This window comes from Nipponia nippon, unplaced genomic scaffold (assembly GCF_047370975.1).
Source record: "Nipponia nippon isolate SJK-2023a ecotype South Korea unplaced genomic scaffold, ASM4737097v1 scaffold_27, whole genome shotgun sequence".
Lineage (NCBI taxonomy): Eukaryota > Metazoa > Chordata > Aves > Pelecaniformes > Threskiornithidae > Nipponia > Nipponia nippon.
The window spans coordinates 740494-767280 of NW_028262344.1; the positions used below are offsets into that span (position 1 = coordinate 740494).

Below are 26787 nucleotides of genomic sequence, written 5' to 3' on the forward strand. Positions count from 1 at the left end.
TAATTTTGAAGAGAAGTTACCATACAGCTGGCTTATCTGTTTTGAGTGTTTTAGGAAGTGCAGTAACTAAGGGCCAGAACCTCAGCTGCTGTAAATTAACTTATCTGCATTGGGGCCCAGTGATTTCAGCAGCCCCTCCCATCCCCCTGGGGTTAATAAAGAGCTATTTAAGGCTTTAATTACCCCTTAATTTCCAAACAAAGAAATAAGATAGGGGAGGGCTACTATTCTAATTTGTTTGACCTGACTTCCTTTTAGTTGTACCTTGGGTCAGCTTTGAAGAATCAGCCTTTTCCCTGAATGCTCTTCTTTGTGTAGACAGAAAAGGCTTAAAAAATGGATAGCAGTGTCTATCCTCGCTGCTTTGATGTAATTGCTTTGATTACGTTGCTGGTTGCCTAGAGGCAGAAGAGTAAGCTGTAGTCTCTTCAAGGGCCCAGCATAAGTCCAACCTCACTGGCTTTCCATTTGTTCCCCAGTATCTTCGGAGCTGGCTTTGCCCCTGCGGACATTACTGAAGAGTGCTGGCTTGTGAGCAGACCAGATACAGAGAGGTGAAATGGGGGAAAACCCTCTTCCAGCCTTCCCACTGCCTGTCTGCAGCTGGAACGTAAGTGTCTGCTCCTTTCCTGGCTGTTGTGAACTGCAACTCAATGATGTTCCTGGGGACCCTGTGGTATAAGGCACTCTCTCTCTCTCCCTGTCTATAGAGTTTATTTAGTCTCACTGCTACAGCTAACCCCTGGAGGGGTTTTTGAGACATTCACTTGTTAGGAGTGTTGTGATCCTGGAGGGATATGTATCAGTTGTCTGAAAAAGTAATGAAATAATTCTGCAGGAGGCATCTTGCGTGGAACAGCACTAAGCAGGTGTCTGGCCTGAGGGGTACCGGGAGAAGGGCAGGGATGCAGGCACAGTGGGTTTCGCTTTGGTACTGTAATTAGGCACAGGAAGGAAGATGAGTGAAAGCCCATTGTTATTCTCTTCAGAGCTCAGTTTTGCTAACGCAGCACAGCCTACACTTCTGACTCACTGGTCTCTGCTGAGCAGAGGACTTCCTTCCAAACAGAGCTGCTTGACTCGAAGTCTGATCAGAGCAACCAGGAGTGTTTCTGGGGCTACTCAACAGGCAGCTGCCATCTCTTCTTCCTCTCCTCTTGCTTTGCCTCTGGACAGCTTGTTATTCAATCTTATGAAGCAGGCAGTGAGGGAGGGAAGTTGGTCACCAAACAGTGCTGACTTGTTTCTGTTAATCTATTGAGTTTTCAAAGGCATCTGAAATAGGAACATCAAAATTAGAAGGTCCTAGATCACGTAATGTGTGTAAGTCAGCGAAACTGGCAACACTTTTGCACCATGCCCTGTTTGGTTCAGCAAGAGTTATTTTTTGCAATATTGGAAAGGTATCTGTGTAGCTGCTATCCTGAGCTGGCTGCCTGCCTGTCAGGAGATCAAGAGCAGGTTAATCTATGCATAGGAGGGTGAAGCTGGGAAAGGGAACAGCTGTGCCCCTGTAAGTGTACAATATCTGTGACTTCACATCCCTTTTGTGTGGAGGACAATTTCAATGTGGGCATGTCTAGCAGGTTAGCATATCATCACCTTTGTTAGAAAGAAGATTTGCTACCTGAGGCTTCTTAAAGTGTCATTTGGGGGCCTCCTAACTTTGAAAGTAGTTGTCTTGATGCCAGGAGGTAATCCACAATTGGTGTAATTGGTCCACTGATGTACAGAGCAACACTGATTTGTATCAGCTGAATATCTATCTGATAGCTCCTATGTTTTTTCTCAAATGTTACCTGAACTTGTATTTAACAAGAAGCAGAGATACCTCTAAGCTGTCATCGCAGGCTCAAAGACTGGAGTAATTGTAAGATGGGGATGGTGCGATGTATTTTCCCAGAGGAATTTTTCCTCCTGGTTCTTGTGGCAGGAATTCTTATCTGTAGATTGTGAACAGCAAAACAGAGAGGCTTGCTCAGACTTTAATGTAAAATTAACTTATTTAGTCTTATAATTAGCTGTATCTGTGGGGTTGATTCTTCTCACTCCTACTGTAGAAACTGGGAGTCATACACTGAGCTGCAGCAATTTAAATGTGATCTGAATCCATTGTGTTTCAGCACACTGGTATGGGTAAGCCAAACAATGTCAAGTGTCTGATTTCAAGCTGTTAAAACTGAGAGGCTGTGCTGAAGGAAATGCACCATTCCCTAATAGGGCTGGACAAGGCTTTATAAGGTTGGTTATTGGCATGATCTGAAATTCCGTCTTTGCTCCAGGGAATTGCAGAACTGATTATGATATAGCAATAATACCTCTTCACCAGAGGTCTGAGAGCATACTATGAATATTCATTATGCCTCTTGTGTGATAGGTGAGAATAATTGTGTTTCAAAAAGGGAAAACCAGTGGACAGGGTGGTTATATGACAGACAAAGGGTGGGTTTCCCACAATGAACCCCAATCATTTGATGTAATCCTTTGCTCTGAAGGATTTCAGCTCAGCACAATGCAGGGTAATGGTAGTTTTGTCTCCTTGGGGCACACTTCAGGCTGCATTGATAGATATTTTGTAGGCTGTATTGCAGGACCATCTTCACTGCATTTACCACTGGTTTTATATGGGTGTACTTTGTGAAAAGGGATTTGTCTAAATCAGAATTAAGGGAATTTGGGTGGTTGTATTTCTTGTGGTTGTTATCCTGAATGCAAAATCGAATGCCATATATTTTAAGTAGTGTAGTCATATTGCTACGCTGTAATTGGGTCTCCATTTTCTTTGTGGTGTTGTATTTTGGCTGGCTAAGCAACTTCCTTTAGAATGACTTTTCTCGCTAGCACACAGGATGTTTTCTCTACCAAGAAAGTTTACCTTGGACTTGGTAGCAGATACTTCTTTGGACAAAAAGTTTAGCTATGTGCAGGTGCAATATTGAACAGGGACCTCACAACTTGTCTGCCTAACCATGCAGGTATTTTGAGGCTTAGTAGATACAGTTTATCAAAGCCCTTTAAAAATGAAAACCCCACACCATTATGTGATCAGAGAACTAAGTGCTTAAATACTTATTGGGAGAATTGGTTGCCTCGAGGCATTAGGTAGAGAATGTGGAGTTGAGCTAAATGGGTTTGAGTAGCTTCATTGACTACTAGCAATGGTCAATACATAATTATGTTTGTATGTGTTGTGTTGTGTGTAATTTTGTTAAGGTTATGAATGCCAGATCTCATGCTTTGGCCTCTGATATTGCCATGAGATGCCTTGCAAAGGGATAGAGTGATAACAGTGGATATCAGCAGTTCCAACATGGCCCTGCAGAACTTTTTGCTTTTGTTTGATTGTGGGGAGGCTTCTTCTGATACAAACAACACAGAGCAGAAAAATGAGGAAGAGGAGAGCCTTTGCCCTACAAAATGCTGGTGGAAAAAATCCTGCAATAAGATTTTTACAGACCCCACTTTGCCTGAAGGAGCCAGAAGGACATGAGGTAGCAGAATACCCTTTTCTTAAATTGATTTGGTCTCCTAATACATTTGAGAGGATCTGGGCCGGAATGTGTTAGTGCTGGTAAGAGAAGCTGATGAAATAACCTGAGAGGTATAATTCAAAATCAGACTCTCAACTGCACATGTGTTCTTCTAAAGTGCTCTAAATAGCCAGAAATCACTTGTAAGAAAGTCTAAAACAAGATTACAGAAATTATGTAATTTGGGAAAGTGACCCAAACACCAATTTTTCTGAAGGGTAGGGTGGGGGAGAATTTTAGGAGGAAAACTGTTCTTTCTGTCAGAGCTGAAAGTAGTGTATTTACTAACACAAAAGTCTGGGGTTTATTCTGTATTGTGCGTTCAATCACCGATAAGGAAGAGTGAGTCAAACCAAAACCAATGTTATTGACTAGGCATATTTTAAAGACTTATTTCCAGCAGCGTTAATAGGCACAGGTATATACCAGCTGCTCCCAACCAATATGTCTCTTTGGGGAAAATCCTCAGCTGGTGCAAAGTAAGAACTGTCTCCTCCAAGGAACCAGTGCTTGATTTCAATAGCTTATAGCCAATGAACCTGTTCCTGGGCCATCCTCAAAAATGGGATGTATCTGTCTACTATAATCAATGTCCTCTCAGCTTTCTCCCTGCTCCTGCAGGGGAGTAGAAATTTAATACTGATTAATACCAGCGATAGACTCCAGCTGCCTTGTATATGCTGAGTTTCTACACTGACCAGCAAATACTGGACGAGATACAAAGGTGTCTATCCTTTGTCCCTTTTTCACCTATTCCTTGTCACAAATGAGCCCGCAGCACAGAAGTTCAGTTAGGAGCTGTGCTGCTCTTCACTCTGCTCATTCATCTCCAGGGGCAGGAGGTTAATTTGGGTAGTCAAGAGAATAAATATAGACTTGTGGACACGTCTGAAGAGCTACTCTGGCACTGGAATAAAGGTAGCTGCTGCCAGCACTGTTTCTTGCCGTTCCTTTCACTGTGTCCCCAGTTTGCAGGGCACAAAATTCAGCAGGTATGAAAGACTTACTGCAGGAACAGGCAGGAAGCTGAGCACCCACAACCCTTGTGACACACAGCATCTCCTCCTGGCTGAAATGGCTCGTTGGCCATATGCTTGTTCTTGGCTATGGTACAAAATGGCTGAAAGGCAGTCACAGAGAAGAGATAACAAGCCTATAGAGATATGGGGGGGGGGGGGGGGGGGGAGATAGGGACACGTGAGCACTAATAAAGCCTTCTGAAAAATTGATTTAACTCCTGCCATACTGCCTTTGTTCTTCTATGTCCTTATGAATACTGCTAGAAAATGGATACTGTATGTCACTGTTCCCCAGGGGTAAATGCCAAATTTCCCTGATGGGCCTTGTGTATCAGGTGACTTGAGCCTTTACACAGAACTCAAGTCCAGTAATGAGGGCTAGACTTTTATTCTTTTTCTCCAGACATCGTCAGCAATCAGGATTTTAGGCTACAAAGCAAATGTTTGGAGTACATCAAGTCTGGAAGCACTGGAATCAAGCATCAGGTATCAGCTCTGCTAGGAACTTCTTTTGTGATCCTGAGCAACTTAAATCCAGGTTTATGAAACTGTCCCAGAGAGGTTTGTCTTCCGTGGCTTTCAGTGAGATTGTGGTGCCTAGAGAGTTTTGTATTTTGGGGCATGAACTCTTCCCTTATCAAACTCAAGAGATCAGTGGCAATTCAGAGCCAAAATAGTTTTATGGCTGTGGGCTTTAGTCTTTATTTGTAAAATGGACCTCATAATCTTCCACTCCTCCCACCCATCACACCTGTAATTCTCTGACCTGTTTAGCCTGGCCTTTCTTTGGGAGAGCAATTGTTTCTATTGGTGTGAGGGTCCTTTCTCGGCAGTTTAGCAGTGAAAAAGGCCTTATTGTGATGAGAATTGAGTCTTCAGTGCTATACTGTGCCCAGTGCCATGCAGTGCAGATACTAGCTGGTCCTCTGTTGTAGCAGGAGCATCTGAAGGCTTGGCAACTAAAATATCTTCATGTGGAAAAGCTTGTCAGACCAGTGCAATTAGGAGGTAAGTTTTTCATGCCATGGCTAGAAATAATCTTTGGGCAAAGGGGAGTTTTTTAAAGAGAAGTTGTGTTAGACTGGGCTAGCACTATTACGTAGCTTAATGTATTGCAGCAGCATGACTCTACAGTTCTGTTACATCTCTTTGCTGGTTACAACATTTTATTGTCCTGTGGATGCCAGGATTGGGAGATAGGGTTTTATTGATTGCTATTACAGCAAGCTGATGTTCAGCCAGTTCAAAGTGATTTCAAAGAAATCTCATTTTGCTGGTGCGTGGCATTTTTTTTGCCTTAAATCTGATCTCAGCCTGGTGTGCTCAAGCTAGGCTTGAACGCTGCAAGAAACCTTTGTACCAAGTTGGCTGGTGTCAAGGAATTCACATAAATAATGCTTGAAGTTTTCTTTATGACAGTAGGTAAGGGAATCTGGCACAAAGTATTGCATAGACTACTGAAAAAGGCAGGCAGAAGGGTTGACATTGCAATTTTTACATTTTCAGAGTGAACTTGAGTTAGAACATCACACAAATAGAATCAAATCCATGGAGCAGAGCATTCGTGGTAGCATGGGGAGGAGCAGGAGCTGAATTCTGAAGCTTTTAATGAGTCAAGGCTACTGCTGAGCTCAAGGTATAGTAGCAGGATGGGTCAATTGCTGTAAATCCCCTGCATGCAAAATAGAGTTCAGAATTTGCAGAAATGAAAAAAATTAAGTGTTAGTGAACATTTCTTCTGCTGTCATTATTAACTTGTGCTGCAGAACGTGAGATTTAAACACTAGGCAAAAAAACTCCCCACCATCACACATTGCCAAATTCAGAAAACTTGCCAGGCTTTCCAGTTAGTCATAGTAATTTTTGAAATCCAAGTGCCTTTAGTTAAGAGTTTGCAGATCATATGATACAATAGCTCTGACAAGTGTCACAAAATGGAAGAGATTGTTTTTAAATGGTAGATCTGTTTTTCTCAAATTCTCGATCCTTCTCATTTGCTTTCATGAGACAGGAAACCAAGTATAAAGTCAGGAAAGAATAGGATTTTTTTTCTCTGAGAAAATATTTCTGCCTGCAAATTAAAAGGTTGTCTATTTTCAGATCATCGGTTTTGTTTCAGCACATTCTGGTGCTACATATGAAATGCAGAGTTGACCTCGAGATGTGGGTCTGGATTCAGAATTTCACTGAATTAATTGGAGAACAGTAGGGAACGTCGATGTAAACTTGAAATCTTGCAAGACTACTGAGGTTTCAAGTGTTTTTCTGATCAAGAAAAGTAGAAAAAAAATCACATAGGAAGCATAAGTGGTAAGTAAAAAAAAAAAAAAATTAAAAGCTAACAGTAGAATACTAATATGAAATACTTCAGCAGTCCTAAAATCTCTCCACTACACTCAGGTCTGAATCTAGAGTCTTGATGGACAACACTCTCCTTTGAAAGTAACAGTATTTTGAATATTTGGATCCTTTGGGGTTTGCAAAATTGGGGCGGAAATGATGCAGAGAAGCCCTCGAAATTAAATTTTCAAGCTCTACTCAGGCTTACATGTTAGGCGAGCAAAGTGCATTTAGAAAGAAATTACCCTGAGCCAAAGAAGTGTGAATAAGCCTGCTTCACTCTGGTTTATAAAAGCGTAAGTGGAACCTGGCTTCACGCTAAGCTGTTTGCTCATGCCAGGTGCTGTGGAGTTGCAGCAGTATTCCCTAGGGCCAACAGGGCTTGAAGACATGCTAGAAGTTGTCTTCATCTCAAGTCAAGCAACACTGGAGAAGCTAAATCTGTATTCACTTTCTTATTGAGTGGCCACACTCTAGCTAGGGAGGCAATGTGATCCAGAGACCATATGGAAAAGCTGGTGTGAGTCATGTTACCTGTTCTCTTATGTTTTTCCTGTGACCTTCTTCCTATTAATATCAGTAAATTTTACCTCTGAATTCAGTGACAGCAGGTTCAGGCTATGTTTGACCTGGGACCCTGGAGGGGACTGTACTGTCACTTATATTCCTTTGTCTTGGTTTCCCTGTGCCTGCGGTAGGGCTAAAGATACTTTTATGCCGCCTCCTAGCTGCTATATAAATGGTAAAATGGACAATTAATATAATTATATAGGAGCGTTATCTAATTCAATGGTTATATCTCTTCTAAAGACGGAGTATTTACATTAATATGAGAAGAAAGCTGGATTGAATATTCAAAAAGTCTGAGCTCCGTAAAATGGCTATAGGGTACTTGCACACATGTACTTTCGAAAGCCAGTCTTTGGTATTTAAAAAAATGTTGGCCATGTGGGACAAGGAAGGGAGGGAGAAGCAGGAACATATGTGTTTCCACCCCAGAGACAGAACTCCTGCTCTCCACTCCAACAGGCTTGCTGCCAAAACAGCTCGGCTGATCTACATTTTATCTGCAATGCATCAATAGTTTGTGCAGCCCTTTTTTAGCACCGTTCTGATTGCCTGTGCATAGATGCAACCTCACCAGCCCGCCCCAACAAAATGCTGCATTCATCTGTAACTCTTGGATTGCTGTGCGTTAGCCAACTGATGCTTTCCCATACTGAAATTGCTGTGTTCTAGAAAAACCAAAGGGCATGCATCTTTACCTGAAGGAAAACTTTTCATGTTGAGGTTATCTGAAAATTGCAATAGCTATAAGAAGACACTGTTTATCTGAAGAAGTATTTTTAAGATACAGCATAGAAAGGGGAAAATGAAAGGCTACCCAATGCATTGAGGTTTTACATGGTTTGCAGGGATAAATGTAAATCTTTGGTTGCTGCTTCCATGCACCCCAATCGGCTGCCATTTGAATACTTTGTTCTCATCTGTTTTGCGTTAGGTATGTCCACATTGCTGTTGAGAGGTGGGACTGCCACAGTGTGTGGAACCACCCAAATAAGCTTGATTTTTAGGGTAGGTTGGCTCTGGGGATTGATGAAACTGTAGCATGAGGACTTAGGGTAAAAGTTGGAGGTAGAAAATCATAAGGCAGGTTTGTCTGATATCCTGTATCTTGTATTACAATTTATGCCGCTGCAGAGACAGACCTGGCTGCATTTTACGTGCCATTGCACTAATGTTAAAACTGTGTGATAAATAAAGAGGCAATAAACAAAAAGTTTCTGTGTATAGGTCTTCATAGCTTGTGGTGGGGACCAGGCAGAGCTCAGTGCAAACCCCATGTGCTTCAGCAAGACTGTGTCCAAATGTTCATGAGATAGAAGAGGCCTAGCCTTTTTCAACCACATAGTGATATGAAAAAACAGTTTAGAGAAGCTGATATTGGAGCTGAAGTAAAATTGGGAAGACCTTTGCCCACTAGCTCATCAGGGTTGAGTTTTGCTAATAGATGTTAATGCCTAATTACAATGTTTTGCATAAATGAGAAAGCAAGTGTGTTTTCAGCTGTTCCCTACTGAGGAGGGATGAGGTATAAAAGAAGAAAGAATTGAACCCTGGTAGGCTTTTGGTCACTGTAACACCAAACAGTGCAGCTCTCTGCTTGGTCCGAGTGGCTTTAGCCACTTAGTGTTGTGAAGAGCCTGGGAGCTGTTGAACTGTGTTTAGGTAGCTGACCTGCTTTTCTTCCCACCCCACCAGGGTGTTTAATGAGGATATAGAAAACCGAGAGTTTCAGAGCAGCACTTGGGGTGTGATGTGAGAAAATCAGATTGCTGTAGTGCTACACAGAGCTGTTCCAAAGGCAGTGTCATGGCATCCTGGGAAGTTGACTGAGATGCTTAGGGAAGTATTAAGGTATTAGACTGTTTATAAATAGCAGAGAGGAGGTGCTCGGAGAGGGTGTTGACTTTGGCTTTGCTGTTAAGAGGTGATGCAACCCCAAACATGGAGCAGAAGAATGAGTTGCATCTTGGTCTGTTGTTGACCTGCTGTGGGAGTTTAGGTGAAATAGAGGAATACTAAACTAGTGTGGAAATCTGGGATTAAAATGGTATTGCTTGTAAGATGATGGAGCTCATGGATCTTGTGTTGTTAACCAATAAATGACTGAGGGTTTAGTGACAGCAAAACTGGGAGCTGGTTGAATAAAGAGTTGAACTGGAACAAGATAGACCAGACTGGAACTTTGTATCAACTTATGAATTGAGCTTTGCATTTCAGGCAATAATAATATTATTTACCTCAGCATTTATGAATCTGGTTATTTTAAAGCACAGATTAAAAAAGGCACATGGTAATTAAAAGTCTCTTGGCTGTATAAAATGAGAAATCTTTTGCCTATGCTAATATTTGAGGTTCATGGACACATGACTGGTATTTTTCCTGACAGCCCAGGTAGTGGTTATCATAAAGGATGTGGCTGTGATCAGAAATCTCTGTCAAACTGGAGGAAGGACAGGCAGGTTTTTGGCAGGCGTCTTGCGTGCTAATTTTGCGCCCTTGTTTGGATCCATTTCTCTGAATAAATGGACAATTTCATGGCCATTCATGAGTTCACCCATAAAGCACTTCAGCAACTCTAGATGAGGAAACCAAGGCAGAGAGAGCCCTGTTTTTTAAAGGTGCCAAATGATAAAGGTAGTAAGATTTACCAGAAAAGGCTGCAGGAATTAGTTGCTTATGTGGTTTCGCAAATTCAGCGAAATAACTGGCGGTATACCTAGGTGCATACATGAACTCTCGAGCCAAAGTTTATTGAAAGCTTTTGCTATTCAACAGAAGCCTTGAACTAGAGTAGAAAAGTCTTCAGCTGACAGTCCCAATCCAACCAATATACCCTTTTCTGCCTCTTGCAAAACTCAGCTTCCTTTCAGAAAATTCACCGCATTTGGCGTAAAGACAGTTTTACTTAAAAAGAACCAACCGAAATCATACTGGAGGCTGTAGAGGTAGGAAAGACTAATATCAAAGAAAGGCCCTAACCAATATTGTTTCCCTTTGCCAAAGGCTGAGTAATTTGCAGTTAGATGAATCTGTAATGAATTAGGCTCATTTAATAGAACCTGCAGAAAGCACAGAATCGAAGTGCCCTATTCAATGTCTAGGGTGACTTGGAAATAATTACATCTAATTTGTACCTAAAATACTAGGGGCCATATCCCAAGGTGGTGTAAATCAGTCCTGACGTGGATACTTCTCAACTTCATACCATGAAGCCTTTGAAACTTCCTTTTTGTATTTTACGTCTGCATATTTTTCTTGTATGTTGCTGGTCAATCATGACAGTGATATTTCCAAAATGTTACTTTAGGAATAAGTGATCCTTTCACTTACAACCTTCCCATGAAAGCATCCCATGGTTTCCTTACAGATGCAGCATCTTCATCTTCAGAAGTCTTGAGCATTTCAAAGCCAAGCTGAAATTAATGGCAAAGGACCCAAAGATCAAAAATGTTTAAGGCTATTAAGATTTATAACTTTATGATATTAAAAAAAAAGGTGCTTTTTGCACAGTTAACATTTTTCCTGACTGGAAGACTTAATGACGGACTTGAAGGTTGTTCATTATGTATCTCTGGAGATGGAAGAGACAATAAGAGTGATTTAACAAGATTAAAAAAAAAAAAAAAGGTGGCAGCAATAAATTTGAACATTGTCTAGATTTCAACTATCATATATTTTGGAGATAATGGCATATTAATGCACAAATCAATACACAGAATTAAAGCCAAATTCCCAGTTAGGCTTCTCAAAGCTCTGGGAACCTTAACCCTGTTTTTTCTCTCTTCTTAGAGAAAGAGTAAGGCCTGGTGAAAGGATGTTCGAAGTCTTGCTGGTATGGATTCTCATACTTAGCAAATAAGTCTGTTTTCCTCAGAATTACATCAGGAAATAAGCATTTTGTGAACATGCAGATACGGCAATGAAAATTCTGACCTCCCGTATCCAGAGCCTTAGCCATGTATCTTGCCGCGCAAATCATTTTCAGATTGATGCTGGCAGCAGAGTATCATTTAGCTCTCATTTGATTAAATGGAGCACATCTGAGCAAGACATCAAACAGCTTTAATGAGAATTGGTGGAGAACAGTGTCTTCACGCACGGCTTCTAATCCCCTCTTATGCTGAAAGCGGTTCACGTTGGGCCAAGATGTCCATTTTTGGCTATATGGCTTGTCATTGCTATAAGTGCTTAACTGTTTATGACTAGACCGCTCCTCTGTTTTGTCCCTAAGTGGGAGCAAAGGAGGTAAAGTGAGGGACCAGACAGTGGATGGAAATTATGTAAGCTTTGTCTAGTCTCAAAGCACCAAGACGGCATAAGCAGCTGTTGTACAAGTGGTCTGTCTTGGGCTGTTTGTGCGATACCTGGTTACGTGCTCTGCTGTTGCTTTTGGCAATGGCATGCTTCTAGAAAACAAGGGCACTGTTTAAGCTGTTGGAAATTTGCCCCTGTATGTATGAAAACCGTATCAAACATCTGCATCACACGTTTAGGTTTTTGGAGATGTGTTGGTGCCTTGATATATGTTAGAGAATGGGTCTTTCTAGTTCAAGCATGTCTCATTCCTCTGTCTCTCTCTCCATCTCAGTGAAAGGTGCAGTTAAGTGATGGACAGAGTTGTGTAGTTAATGAAGGACTGGTAATTTGGGCAGCCCTAAGACCTGTTCCTATTTTGGCTTCTGCTTTCTGAGTTTGAGAAGTGTGTCTTTGAGCCATCTGTACCACTCCCACCTGGTACAAGCTTTTGTCCTTTACCTGGGCAAGGAAAGTATCTATCAGACAGGACAACCTTGGTGGTGCAGCCTGGGAAGCTTCATGCTGAAAGAAACCCTAAATAGGCTGGGTTTGGGAAATGGATTCCTTGCCCAGAGCTTCCCTTCTCCTACCACAAACCAGCACCTCACTCATTTCTATATTTCAGTCCCTGCTATGAAAAATAGTCTTACTCCACTGTTACCTTGTTTGCATTGGAGTTCATTAGAGAACGCAGTCACCTGTGTGCTGAGCTGCCTGTTGCATGCATTTCTGGAGCTCGCCCAGCCCAGCTCATTCTTTCTTCAGGGCTCCCGATTTTAGTTTTATTTCTCAGTTTGGTCCCTTTAACTGTAGGAAAAGTTTAAATTGTAACAGTAGATGGCACTCTATCAATCCTTCTCACAGCACATTGTGCTGGGCGTAGAAGGAGCTGGAAGTAGAAACGTGGTTATAGATGCTAAGAAAGGGGTGCTAGGAAAGAGGTGCAAGTAGGCTGTGAGGGACTACCCAAGGCTCTGCTGTCTCTGTCATCCCCTGGATGACAAGGTAGGTCTGCTTTGGTAGAGTACCAGTAACAGGGATCAATAGCCTCATGCTCAAAATAGTCCTTTGCTTTCTATGTAGCACATCTTTGTGCTCTGCCTGCTCATCTGGGCAGGGCAGTGAGTCGAAAAGCCATCAACAGTGCGGTCTGCTCATATTACCCATGTGTACGGGTGCTGTGGCTTTCTACAGCACTTCCACACAAGCTTGTTCCTTCAGGACAGCTGCCTTGTGCGAGGCAGAACTGATACAGCATATTGTCCCCAAGATTTATATTGTGCTATTTCAAGAGGATTTTTGCTCTGGCTCTTAGTTTTGTGGTAGATTTTTTTATTATTATTATTCTCCCATTAGAATAAATAGAGCCTTTTGAACTGAAGCAGTATGTTTTTTTTCTTTGTACCCATAAAACATAATCCATCTTCATCCTATGTGAAACAGACACTGCCCTTTCAGCCCACTGTTAATGATTTCCCATTTGTTTTTTTGTAGCAATCCCAAAAATGGACTTGTACTTAATTGTACAAGCTGCTGTACAACACCCTCGGCATGCATGTTGCATCCAAGCCTCTTTCTCAGCTGATTCTGCGTTTGTTCTCAGCCATGTATCATAGGTGTATAACTGAAAAACTCTATAGTGGAATTAGGAGGTGTGAAGAATTAATCGCCCCTGTTGTTTTCTTAAAGTTAACAACCCTATTCTCTGAAAAAATGCCAAGTCAGCATCACTTCACTAGCCTTAACTGTTGGTAAAGGAAAAGCAGATTATAAATGGGATGGTTGGTTAAACTCTAACTCTTGTTTAGCATCTTTTAAAACTCTCTTGGAGATTTTCAGTCACGTCTCTATACTGAGTTTTCATTTGCTGTATAGAAAAAAAGCTCTTGAGGGAATCTTTAAATAACTATGGCAACACTTTTCTCCCAGTCTGTCACCACTTCCTTGTGAAAACGCTACAAATGGGATTCCTCTCTTACCGTAGCTCAATTTCAGAGATTTCGGATAATCAGGTAAAATCGTAGATATTAGTATTCTATTTTCTTGTCAAGAAGATGCTTTTAATAAGCAACATGGTGAAATACCCCAGATCAGAGATTTCCTGAGGGCTGAAATAGTAATTTGCAAAGGTTTCTCAGCTGAGGCAAACTGGCATCAGTGAAACATTTCTCATTGGAAGGTGAGAGAATATTATGATGTTCCTGCCACACGTTTTGGAGCTTATTTGCACACTCTCAAGGGGTAGGCAGGGAAAATTCCTCTGGGAGATTAAAAAGCTGCAGGAAGTAGAAAACAAGCCAAAGTCTGCTCTGCAAGGTGATAATCTATAGTCATCTGGCCTGAGGAATAGAATTTAGTTAATGGGAACAGAAGCTATGCTCCTGAGTGATAGTCAGTGACCTTCAAGGACAGAATGAAGGTAACGTTATGCCCAAAGTGTTTTATTAGCACCATTCCAAGCTACTTCCCCCCTTCCCCCCCCCCCCCCCCCCCAACACCTCCAGGAGGTCCTTATAACACCCTGGGAATATTTTACGTTGAGTTTGATTAAACTTCTATTACCATGTCTGGAATGTAGTGGCCATTCAGAGGGAACTGGCGAACAGTGTGCTGCAGTTAGCGGATATTTCTGTGTATCTAGTTGTTCTCTAACTACACGGCAAAAATGAAAAGGCTGAATTTGTACAGGTTATAACTTTGAAGGAAATCTAAGGGCATTTGGAATGATACGGCGTATTCCTTCCTAGATGCCGGAGAAGTATATTCCACTAAAATCTATTCTAAGTTAGTCTGTATTAAATGTTGTAATGTTGTCTGGATGTTCCTGTCTTTGCCTACTGAACTCTGCTTCCTGAAGTGGCTGAAAAGATTGTAGTCTTAAACTTTTTTTTCCCTTTCCCTCCCCATTATGTGACTTACTTTCTCTGTCTTACATTTCCTCTGATGTGTCAAAGCATGATCTTAGGCTCCTTTCCATTCAGTTAGCTTCAGCAATTGAAAACTAAAGACGACATGGAAAGGGTTGTAAAATGATAATGGCGAGCCTGAGGGAGATGAGGAAAGGGTGGTATGATTCCAAGAAGATATTGTCACGAGTTCCCTTGTTAATGAGAATGAGTGGCTGTAGCTAATAGTCTTCTGGAGCATTAAGGTCTAAACACATTATAATGGACCGTAGACTTTCTCTGTCTTTACATGACTTCCATAATGTATGTAGACTTAATCCCAATGCAAAAAATAATGTAGCCCTTAATGCAGTAATAAGATTATATGGATAGCTGCCAGAGATAGCCAAGCTAAATCAATACAGGCTTCCCAAGCCCTTATTTCCACATCATGTCCCGTTATCTCCCATCCCTTAAGAGAAGTGTTTTCCAATAGTGTGTCCAAATATGCTTTCTATGTCGTATAGTATGTCCGCTTTGGTGCTGCAGCTTCAGTATAGTGTGTAAATATGCATGCGCATACATATTTATATATTTATGTATGAAAGGTGATTACTCAGTACTGCACTTCAATACTAAACGTATGGTATCCTTTCATATTCTTAACATTCCATAAACATGGATGGACAACTTCAATACAGAATTGCTGAATTCATACCATTTTTAATGAAGATACATGTACTACATTATTCCTCTTCCTGCTCTGCACCCATGTATAAACCTGGCAGAAACCTATTCATTTGACTCTCAAGAATTAGGAGTCAAAGTGGCAAGAGAAATATTAATTCCTTTTCAGCATCATCCCTCACTAGTCTAAAGAAATGACGAAATTATGGGAAAGTGTCTGAGCTATCTTAGTAAAGGAGGCTGCTTTGACACTCCGTTTGAACTCCTCTATAGCCATATGAAATATTTCTATTGACTTTAATCAGCTGTAAATCAGTCCGTTACAATCTGAGCCAAATCCTGCAACTCCTTAATTGTATCAGTATCCCTTAACTTCTCTCCTTCCACTGAAATTCTGTGTCAATTAGTTATTCGTGTTCATTGGGTTATTCAGGATCAAACCCTGTGTCAGCTATGCAAAAATGTCATATACTTATTGCCCGAATACCTATTCCATTTTCTATTGGTAGTATAAATTCACGAGACATACTTAGGGCAATTGGTGCCGTGCTTATGTCTTTTTTTATCTTTATACTACTTATTTAGGCCATCATGCAAGGAGGTATAAAAATTAATTTAAGGCAGATTTAAAAAATCTATTTCATTTTATTCCTGCTTTACATTTAGATCATTTCTTGACAGACAGCAGGTGGCTGTTTATTCTTGAAAGCATTTGTTTCACTGGCACTCCTGATAAAATTAGTGAATTGATGAACCACGATATCTGTAACTTCAAGATATCAAAAAATGCTGTGTGGACCCATTAACACTCACCTTGGGTAAAGTGAGTAGCCAGATAGGAATTACCATATTGATCAAAGCGGTGCTTCAGTTAGTCCAATACCCTTGCTCTGACTGTGGTCACTATCTGCCGCTTCAGCAAAAAGTGGAATAAGTCCTTTGAGAAATATCTGTACAACGACTTGCTCTCAGGAAAAGCTGCTTCCTGACACTTACTTATCTATTCTATTTCTAAGGCAGGTAGAGGTTATGTCCACTCTAAAACATGTGTGACTGATATAAATCTGAATGGCTTTGCTATCCATATATACAGCTACATCTTCAGGATCTTGCTGACTTATCACAGGTTTTTCTTTCTATCGGTTTCACCTTTGCTATTGTCTCATTTTAGGATGGCTGTTCAAGTCTGTAGGGCAAGCATCCTGGATCTGCGGTGACTGTACATCATGCCGTGGCTACAGGGAATAATAATACGCACATAATCAATGGAGGGCTGCTTAGTGCCGGGCTGAGGAGTTCAGTCAGTGTCCATCGCTAAGCAGAGAAAAGCAATGGTGAAGCCAAGGGCATTGCAATCAGATAATTGATTGTAAAGGTGAAGAATGCAGAAATCTGCTGCATTGGCAGAATTGGCCCAGTGTACAAATTTCTTCATTCGTGCAAGAATTTTTAAAAGTAATATAGTTAATTGAAATATTTTAACCTTCTTCCCTGACACACACAGTTGTTATTCATTATTTAAGCAACGGCCTTAGAGGAAACATGACTTTGCTGTGGAAAGTAAATAGCACGCCCCTTTCTTAATGAAGGGTTAAACTGTCATCTGATGAGAAATGTGGAACTTCTGAAGTTTTATAAAAGCATTGTTAGGGGAGAATCTGAGTTAAGAGAGGGCAGGGACTACTGCGTATGCATAGCTGTTATTGAAAACTGCCTTATATACATGCCATCCAGTTCTGTCAATCTTCTGCATCCTCACAGATCTTGAATCCTCTTCATATGGGGGGAGAATTGTACTTGTGTTGTAGGAAAAGAATTTAATTTACCATATTTGAATGTAAAGCATGTACATTTTTGCTAAAGAAATGTTCCAGGAACTTGTTATAAAGAAGTTATCCCGGAGCAAGATGGGATGTGAATTTAACAAAAGAGTTATTTCAGAATGGATCTGAGCAGATAACCTCATTTGAAAATTTAAACCAGGATAACTTGGCCAAAAACGATTTTGAAGGAGACTTTGCTAATATGCTTTTTTGAGAATAAATTTCTGAAAGGGCCCTAATCTACAAGAGCTCTGTCAAGTTCTTGTACTTTCCTTTTTCCTGCAAAGATAAGCTTTGTTCCTGGGCAGTCCAAACTGAAATGGACGTTTTGATCTCTCTACAGGCTGAGAAGATGCAGTCTTAGTAACTAGCTGCTCATAATAATCCCTGTTAGTGGTGGTAGTTATGAACGGAAGCTCTTGCTCTTATAACAGCATAGTTGTTGGACACTGATAAGGACATGTGGGAGATGATGTTGATTGCAAACTGCTCCTCCAAGTTGTTCCACCATTTTAAGGAATGGATTTGGAAAAGGTCTTGAGTGAAACTCTAGTCCTCTCCGCTTTCTCTTTTCTGCATATACTAATTACTCTCAGTCTAGGGCTTGCTCTGTCCAGCTTCAGTACATCTTCTCACTAAACTATACTTGAGAATATTTTTTTTTAATATGTTTTGGCCTGTTACCATGAAATGGTTGTAAAAGGTGATGCGTGAGTGTCAGAGGTGTAGTAAATCTGCAGATTTACTTAATCAGCTTTTGGCCATTCTTGGCCAGCTTCTGCTTTACTCGCACCTTTTGCATTATTGATAATAAAAGCTCAGCACTGCGTATTAAAAACAGAAGAAGGAAGGCTTAACTGCGGAAAGGTCAGAGTCAGCTGAAAATAAATGTGACTTTACAGCTCCAAATGGCAATTCCACTGTTCTGCTCCAATCTGTCACACCAGTTTTACACAGTGTGAACAGAGTTCAGTTTTCTGTCATGAATCTGGAGGAAGAATGCAGGCAGACTTGAGAGATTGATTTAAAAAAAAAAAACAACAAAACAAATATAACAATTAAAAAAAAGGAGCAAAGTTCAGGAGCATCAGTAAGCTCTTCATCACTGTGCTAAAGAGATGGCTTTGCCTGGAAGCATCAGTACTTGGCATTTTGCCTAGCTAAATCTCACACACACTTGAGAGCTGACAAAACACCACCTATTAACTATCACAAATGGGCTTATTTTCTGGAAAACAAAATGGATTCTTTAAAAATCATGAAAAAAACCTGTCATGTGTAGGCTGGGGGTTGATTAGTGCAGGATAACTCCCATGTTCTTCCATGCTTAGAAATAAAATGAAAACCTCTTCTTGATGATTTAATACTACACTGCTGAACAAAACCTGATGCAACGAAATGCTGTAGAATTACAGAATAGCTGCTTTGACTTGAGCATCATTTTTGTGATCTTCTGGGGCATTCCAGTATCTCTGGCTGCGTATGGGCTCTTTGCATTGAGATAGGTATCCCCGTAGCCAAGTTAAGCAGTCATACATGAAAAGCAGGGTTACATGTAAGGCTGCCTCTTGCTTTCCTTGTAGGTATTCTCTTCTCTTCAATAAAACCAGGCTCTTGCATCAGAAGAGGGATAAAGTTTTCAGGAGTTATTTCACTTTAAAGTTACCCATGTCATGTAGGTACAAAAGGGATTTTTTCAAAGGCACGTTTGCCTCAGGTAATGTTTTGGTCCTCTGTTCTCCCTTGGTAGGTATTTGTACCTGTAAGAACTTAATTTTTTTTTTCTCTCTCTCTCCCTGACTTCATTGGCTTTCAGTAGAAAATGTTTAAACTCTCTCTGCATCTTTGAAAAATCTATTCTTTAAAGTTTTGATGACATCCAGTGACACTTCAGCTCTTAAGTTCACTGCATGTTAAGCTAGGTTGTTTTACATAACTTTATCCACTCTACAGTAATATATAGCATACTTCTAACTCAGTAACTGTCCATGTGCATGTTTTTACATTGGTAAATGCAAAATTACTTACCTAATCTTTATAAAGGACCAACCTACATCCTGTTTTAGATGGTGTAGGAGCATTACAGGGTAGCTACAAAACAGTTTTGAGAGTATTGTTCTCACAGTAACAAGTGATCAAAGAGATTTTAAAATTTTCATTCACTGATTCTTCAACATGTTTACATTGGTCTCATGACTTCCACTTATTGCATATGTGCATTATTAGCAGGAGAGAGATAGAAATTTGCTCCCTGTATTAAATCATTTTTGGCACTATACAATTTCTGCTTCAAACTCGACTATCAAAGCAGACAGTTCATTGCTTGGAAATAGGATTTCATCCTAATGCAAAGAATGCAATTATATTCCAGGGAAGATTTTTTTTTTCCTGATACGGTTTGTCACAGTAATTTCTCTGCTAGGTTTTTAAAAAAAGTTTTATTTTTTCTCCTGTCAAACAGCGTCACATCTCCATGTGATATTGAGTAAGTTCTGAGGTACAATCCCATGCTGGACATACTGAGTGTTACATTTTGCCTCCTGCTTTGCAAAAGTGGCCAGATGAAATTTTGTCTTTAGCAGACACCCGAAGGGTATGCTGGAACTTAAACATGAGCATCTGAGCTCATTGTTTAGCTCTAGTTGTGGATTTTCTAAACCTGCAGGCATTCGGATCTGGCTTTGGGGAGAGTGCTCCGACTTTTGCTTCTGACCTTATGGCTTCCCAGGCAGGGAGTGCTGCGTCTGGTTTCTCATTCAGCAATGAGCATTGCCTGAAGACTAAGCTCCGTGGACTTGTATGATACTTTGCCAAAGTAAGAGCTGCTGATAAGAGGGTTATGCCTTTTCAGTTGACAGTGGAGTATGTTGAACATGGAGCAAAGCATCCATGAATATTCAGCTGAAATAGTAGCGCTTTGATAATGTGAAATAATGCAAGTTAGCGTCATGAGCTAGGTAACAGGGGATGGATTTTTTTCCTACCAGCCTAAAGGAACCTATCATACAGTCACTCTATATATTGAATCAGGCCACTATCTAGGAACTGATATCTTTGCTGGAGTCAAAAAAAGCTCATCTTTAACTGGCTACTTATCTGTAAATGGAATCATTCTTGTTTTACCAGAACTCTGCTGGGATCAATGCATCGACTAAAAAAAAAAAAAAAAAAGGTCAAGTCTTCCAGGTTCATACGAGACACTGCTGCAGCTAATTGAGGCAGTTGTCACTGCAAAAAATCTGCACAGTAGGGAGTGCGTGTGTGTGCATGGGATGAGCAGGGCTTATTAGAAGACTGGAGGAAATGTTGATAATTTCCTGCAGGATCCATCTGTCCTTGTACCCTTGTACAGCTGCTATAAATAATAGCAACAAGAGATATCCCTGCATGCAAATTGCATGGTAACTTCAAATAGCAGAGACAACTCAATTTCTCCTGAATGCTTGTGCTTCAGCATTGTTTTGGTCTCAGCTTTATACTAAATTGCAAACTGCAATTGGTTTATAGATAATGCCTGAGAGCTGCATCTTCCCCCATGTTTGGTGTACCTGAAGAGCAGACATGGCTGAACAAGGGAAAACTGGGGAAGGTGGATGAAGGGTTTCGGGCTGGCCATATCTCTCTTCTCAGGCTGGGTGCAGGCAGGGAGCAAGGTCCCCCATGCTGTTCTCTCGGGCTGTTCCCCAGTAGCTCTTTTCCTGGGTGACCTTTAGGAGGTAAAAAGAGGTGACTAGCTTGGTCTATGCGCTCTCCACTATCACAGAGGTGCCAATTATTGTAGTGGCTTTTGTGGATTAAAGCATTTACCGTTTCAAGACTGGAGTGAGGCCAAGAAACTAATTTTGTACATCAGATGCCTTTCTGCAGGAGCTGATGTTCAGGGTACAGCCTGGTGCTAGACCTAAAGAGAGCAGACAGGTTTCTGGACAGCTTCTCCAGGCTTATGAAGCTCAACATGTGCAATACGGAGATCACAGTGAAGGAAGAGGTGCTATTGCTGCGATCTGTTATCACACCACCAACAGACTGTTCATCAGTAACAGGATGAACAGTACCTGTTTCTTATCACCAAGGGCTCATGTAACATAGAGCCTCACTGCTAGGCCAGTGGCTGCCTAATGAGGGAGCCAAGCTGTGGCAGTGAGACTGCTCCTATGGCATTTTTTTTTTCTTGCATAAAAATGCTCACTCGCACAAAATACAAAGCTGAAATGATCTCTTTAAACATTTAATAAATGCCAGTGTCACTCTTGGGAACTCTCACGAGAATGGCTGAGGAAGGCCAGAAATGTTTTTTTTAAATGGGCTCAGAAAAATGCTACTTTCAGGAAAGACAGTGATGATGTAGATTAATCCCACCAGGATCAGCTGTTTCTGTGAAACACACACACACACACACACAGCTGCCTTTTTGTTTTTCCCGACTGTGTTTTGTTCTATGTAACAGGTATCAAACCCAGGCTTTCAAGCACATGCAGAAAATCGGGAGCTAGAACCTGAGTTCAGCTCCTGGCCTCACCCTGATGGGCTATGTAGTCTCTTATTTTCTCCTCTTCTGTTCATCTAGTTTCTTCAGTCTATAAACATTTGAGGTCTTGTGCTGTCTCTAGGCATGGGTGTGAATGGTACCTAGTGGCTGGCAGACACTCCAGGTATGACAGTGGTGAAATGCTGCCTTGCCCAAACAAGCTATCACTATGCAAATCTCTCAAAGCGTCACTATTAAAATTGTGATCCTGCACAAAACCCTGCTGAAATGTAGAACTCTCCCATGGGCTTAAACAGCTCTCTGATCGGCATGCAAGACCGGTGTCGAAGATTGTATTTATTTTACACAAGGACAGTTTGGGATTGATGGTGACAGTTGTTATCAGCTCAATGATGCAGAAGCTTATTGTTTTGTTTGGGATTTTAACCACATTACATACAATAATGAATAATAGTAATGAAAACTAGACCATTGTATTAGGAGTCATTGATTTAAGTGAATTCATTTCATTGGGACTACTCATTTGCTTAAAGATAAGCATGTGCTTAATGTCTTTTATTTCAGGGCATATAGCTCTCTTGTGCTCTTTCTGGCTATGATTTGTGAAGGACAAGAGCTTGGCAAAGAGCAAATGTGGAATGCACTGGTGAAGGCGTATTTGAAGTCCCTTTCTCTTCCCAAAGCACAGAGGCTATGACTTGGTTTTGCCCCTAGCTGTAGAGCCCTGGCTGTTCAGCTGATGCTGTAGCAGATCTTTATATTTGCCAGGCCAAGCCATGGGTATCGGCCAAGAATCAACGGTTGTGCAAGCACAGCAGTCCGTATGTTACAGCAGGGGTGGTATTTAATTTGCTTCAATAAAGGCTTGCACAGCACAGAAGTGGAGGAGAACACAGCTGGCTCACAGCTTCCTCGAAGCTGCCCTGAAACTCCTGTAAATCAATAAACCAGTTATACACTGCTGACCCTCCCACGTGGTTAATAATCAAGGAAAAAGGCAAGCCTTTAATGTCTCTGTATTTTCAGAAGGATGCCTATCCATTAATAGGGTGAGACAGCTTGTTGGGTACATGATGCAGCTGAAACTCAGATTTGCAGGGAGATGGCTATGTGGAGATTGATCTGGCCCCAGGTATGTGTTTTGAGCACCAGTAACATCTGATGCATGAGCAGCTGGGAAGGGCGTTCTTGATACAGATCTTGGAGGTTGGGAGAACTCATTTTTACGTGCACTGTGCTCTTGAATAAGCTGTTCATTTTTTTTTTTTTTCCTTCCCCCTGCCTCTTTCCTGGGTAATCCAGGACTGCTATAAAGCAAAATTCATTAATGTTTGTCCAATTCTTTGTAAAGCCCTTAGGAAAGGTTAAGCATGGCTGTAGATTGATTATGTGTTTTTTAAGCCTTGAGTGTGTAAGTAACAAGGGATGTAACTTAATCCTGAATATTCTCCTGTTTCTTCTGGCAAAGAAAAAAAAAATCAAAGGTGAGTACATAAGAGCTATGTGATCTTGCAAGACAGCTGTAAACTGCTGCTCTTTTCCTTAATTAAAAAGAAAAACCTTTCATATCAAACTAGAAGAAGTGAAGACATGGGAAAATGAGTTCTTTTCTTGCATGACTCATTCTCCCAACAGTAGCTGCACAAGGAAATTATACAGCTTTGAGAGCTGGCTGAATCAAACAAGCCTGTGCTTTACTTTACATCCCACTGAAACCCAAAGAACTAAGGTATATGCCCAAGTTAAGCTGGCCAGATTTTCCTCTGCAATACATTAAACTACTCAAACAGTGGAAAAGTATTTAAAGTGAGGTGAGCAAACGGGAGCTAATTCCAAACAATGATAATTTTTTAGTGTCTGCAGTTTGTAACTGTTGCACATCAGGACCTGGTTTGTCTTTAGCAAAAAGATTTCTTACCTTCAGACCCTGGAGGAAACTGTCCCTCTATTCCCAAAGGAGACTGCCATGGATGTGGCAGGAAAATTGACCCTGTTTAAAGTCAGTATAGCAGTACCTATTATAGTATTTGAACATCTTTTGTGAGCATTTCTGCTTTTGCAGCCAGTACCATAAATTAGAAGAAGAAATTAAAGATCCTTAGGACTGTGAATGATCTCACAGTAAGATAAAACAAGTCTTAAGCATCAACTGATGTTGGCTTGGAATAAAGAGGCTGGAGTCTCTTATTTCCTTCCTTTACAGTGGTCAGCGTAATACAACTGTCTTGTGCCTTGAAGTACTGTCTGTGTTTCTTCCATATTTGGCACTTCGCATTGTAGGATGAAATATAAAATGTAAAGCTGTCTTTATGTTCCTTCTTCTCTTTGTTTTTTTAAAGAGTAGGATTTTGGCGTGCTTTGCCACAGGGCAGGCAGAAGATTAGATTCTGCCCTTGCTAATATGACTAAGAGTAGAGAGGAGGATATGCTTCCCGTCCCTGGGTCGAAAGGGGAAATACTTTGTGAAATTCTGTTCTCGTGTGCCAAGCTGCAGAGACGTTCATCCTGCATTAACCATTCAAGTGCAGGGTAGCCACTGGTACGCAACAGATGAAGCTGGGACTCGATGCGTGTGGAAGCCTCCTGTTTTTCTTTAATACGCTTTAGGGGTCAGACTTCAGCTGGCAAAGCGAGTACAGTTCTGCTGTGCTGCAGAATAGCACCTGTTTACACCTCCTGAAAATGAACCTTTTCGGCTCGTGTTTAATGAGATTTGGGGAAGTGAAAGCAGTGCAAAGAGACTGGAGGTGCTTGTTTAGGGGCCACAAGCAGTCTTGTGGTTTTATATGCCTGAGCAAATACTCAAAAAAAAATCTGAAGTCATAATAATGATTTAATTAATGCACTTGTTAATTGCATTTGGAAAGTAATTTTTGAGACATGAGAAGCACAGAAGGAGAAAGACTGAAGCTTTTAAAAATGCATGAGGAGCCAAAGCTGCAGAAGCAGAATTGCCGATTAGGAAGAAAAGCAGAGTCACCCTATGGTATTTTGTGAAGTAATGCATGTTGCTGTGTCCTTAAGAGGTGATTTCTTATACGATCTATAAACTGTTTTTCTATCCCAGCACAGCTGAAAGGCAGGATACATGCACATTAATCATGCATTAGCCTTTGTTAAACTCGTTTAACTAAATATTGTTCTGGGATGCTAATGGCATCCTGTGGTAAATCTGCTTTGCATTTTCTTTTAAATTAATTGTGTGACTTCTCCATTCATTGTAATTAGAAGGTTAAAACACAGTTTCCTTCTTTTGGACATCAAATGGCTGCCCAGCTCCAGAACTGAGATAGAGATGGTTAAATCTGAGTTAAATAAACTTTCTGCATTGCCTGCTAAATTCTGCATCTTTTCTCCAAATAGATGTCCTGTTCCCCACTGCTGCCACCTACTCTCTTGGGACTGGTGCTGTGCTTGTTCAGTACCACAGGCACTGCCTCCTCCCTCTGCCAGTGCAGGTTTGGGTTGTGAAGTTCGAGTCTTCTATAAGGGAAGGGCAGACCATGCTGCCTCCCATACCCTGATTTGGAAGCATGGGATACGGAGCTTCCATAATCTGATTTGGAAGCATGGCATATGGAGTTAGCTGTAACAATGTCCTGTGGTGAAGACGTGCCCTCTTATACTTCTGATCGTAGTGGAAGCCTGCAGAAGAGTAGAAGATGGATTTAGACAAGTGACTCATTGTTTTTGTTTCAGGGTTTCTGAAAACACCAGAGTGATTCAGGAAGATGAGATCCATGGATGCTCCCAGTTACGATGAGTCACTTAAGAAAATTAAAGTAGGATTTGCAAAAGCAGCTAAATTATAGTATTTTTCACTGCGGAGACATGCTACACTGATTTATTTCATTGCATAATCTGAAAAATGAAAATATCACTCTCCCCAAAGAATAATGAGAATCTACAGCATCTTAATGTATGAGGAAGTATTGGTTAGATTTGCTGATCTTTGGATAACAGAGCTCAAAAAGTTTAATGTCACCAGCAATGCCTCTAGAGAGATTAGGTGACAAGGGTTGAGAGGGAATGGCGGTCTCGAAGTTCAGAATATATGGGGTGGAACATAGTGGGTATATCACCATTCAGGTTTATGCTCCAATTTCACCTTTATATGCGTGACTAAGAAGCGTTGACATGGCATTTTGCTCTTCTCGGTGCCTTAATGTATAGTAGGCGGAATAAATTGTCTTTCCAGAAGAAATCTGTCATCATTAATAAATAGTAAAGATGCATTAGTAATTACAAGGATTAATTTTTCAGATTTTATGCAGAGATGTTTCACTTAGTATTTGCAGTTCCACGGTATTCTGCTAAATGTGCTGTAATTTTGTTTCCCATGAAATGAGTGAGCCCCACCAGACCGCCCCTGGAAGTCCCAATTCAGGAAAAAACTTGGACACACTTAATGCTAAGGCTGTACTTACATGTCCACTAAAACAAAGATGTGATGATAATAGAAGCAAAGGATTGCTACTTGTCGTACAGCTTTCCCAGGGTGCACTGCATTTATTTTTTTTTTCTGCTGAGTGGTTTTCCACCAGCCTGGCTGATGGAGAGGGGTCAGCCCTGTTCATTTTGTCAGAGGTAACGCACACCCTGATCTACCTCTGTCCTCCAGCTCAAATCAAGCCAGTGTTGGCAGCCCTACTCGATACCCCAGCACCACCTTCACCCTTGTCTCTTCAGAAGCGCGCTTCGTGCCCTCTTCCAATTGCATTTCATTCATGTAATCAGCTGTTTTCCAGGAAAGCTTGGACTGTGAAGCAAGTCCAAGGCAGGTTCCTGTGGTATTCTAAGCAATGTCTGAAATATGGGCAAGGAGAAGAAAACAGAATGAGCACAAAACCTTCCTCACTTTTCCTTGGAGTCTTTTCCTTTGTCTTCATTTAAACTGATGTTATGATCAGGAGCTGTAATGAAAGAAAATGTTGTTTACAGAATCATTGTTTTCAAAATTTATATAATTTCCTCTTGGGTACAAGTGATGAGTCCTAAGCAATTCCATCTGATTATCTTTTTTTTTTTTTTAAATCAAAACAAACACCCCACAACACCCCATTGTATAAAAAAAAAAAAAAGGAAATTTAGAGAGAAAGGTTAGCTTCATAGTCTGAGTCAGGCTGCTGCAAGATACTAATGCATTAAAAG

At 40.9% G+C, this 26787-nt stretch overlaps 1 long non-coding RNA gene across 2 annotated transcripts in view; it reads left to right on the forward strand.

Annotated features, from left to right (window-relative positions):
* Positions 1-229: 229 nt before the first annotated feature.
* The window catches only part of LOC148055015 (uncharacterized), a 59732-nt gene continuing 33174 nt past the window's right edge, over positions 230-26787 (forward strand). The window contains exons 1-3 of one of the 2 annotated variants that reach the window (XR_015705947.1): positions 230-369; positions 480-610; positions 25336-26228. This is a non-coding gene — a long non-coding RNA (uncharacterized LOC148055015). Of the gene's footprint in view, positions 370-479; positions 611-25335; positions 26229-26787 lie in introns of those variants that run through there. The other variant, XR_015705948.1, reaches the window with a different exon arrangement.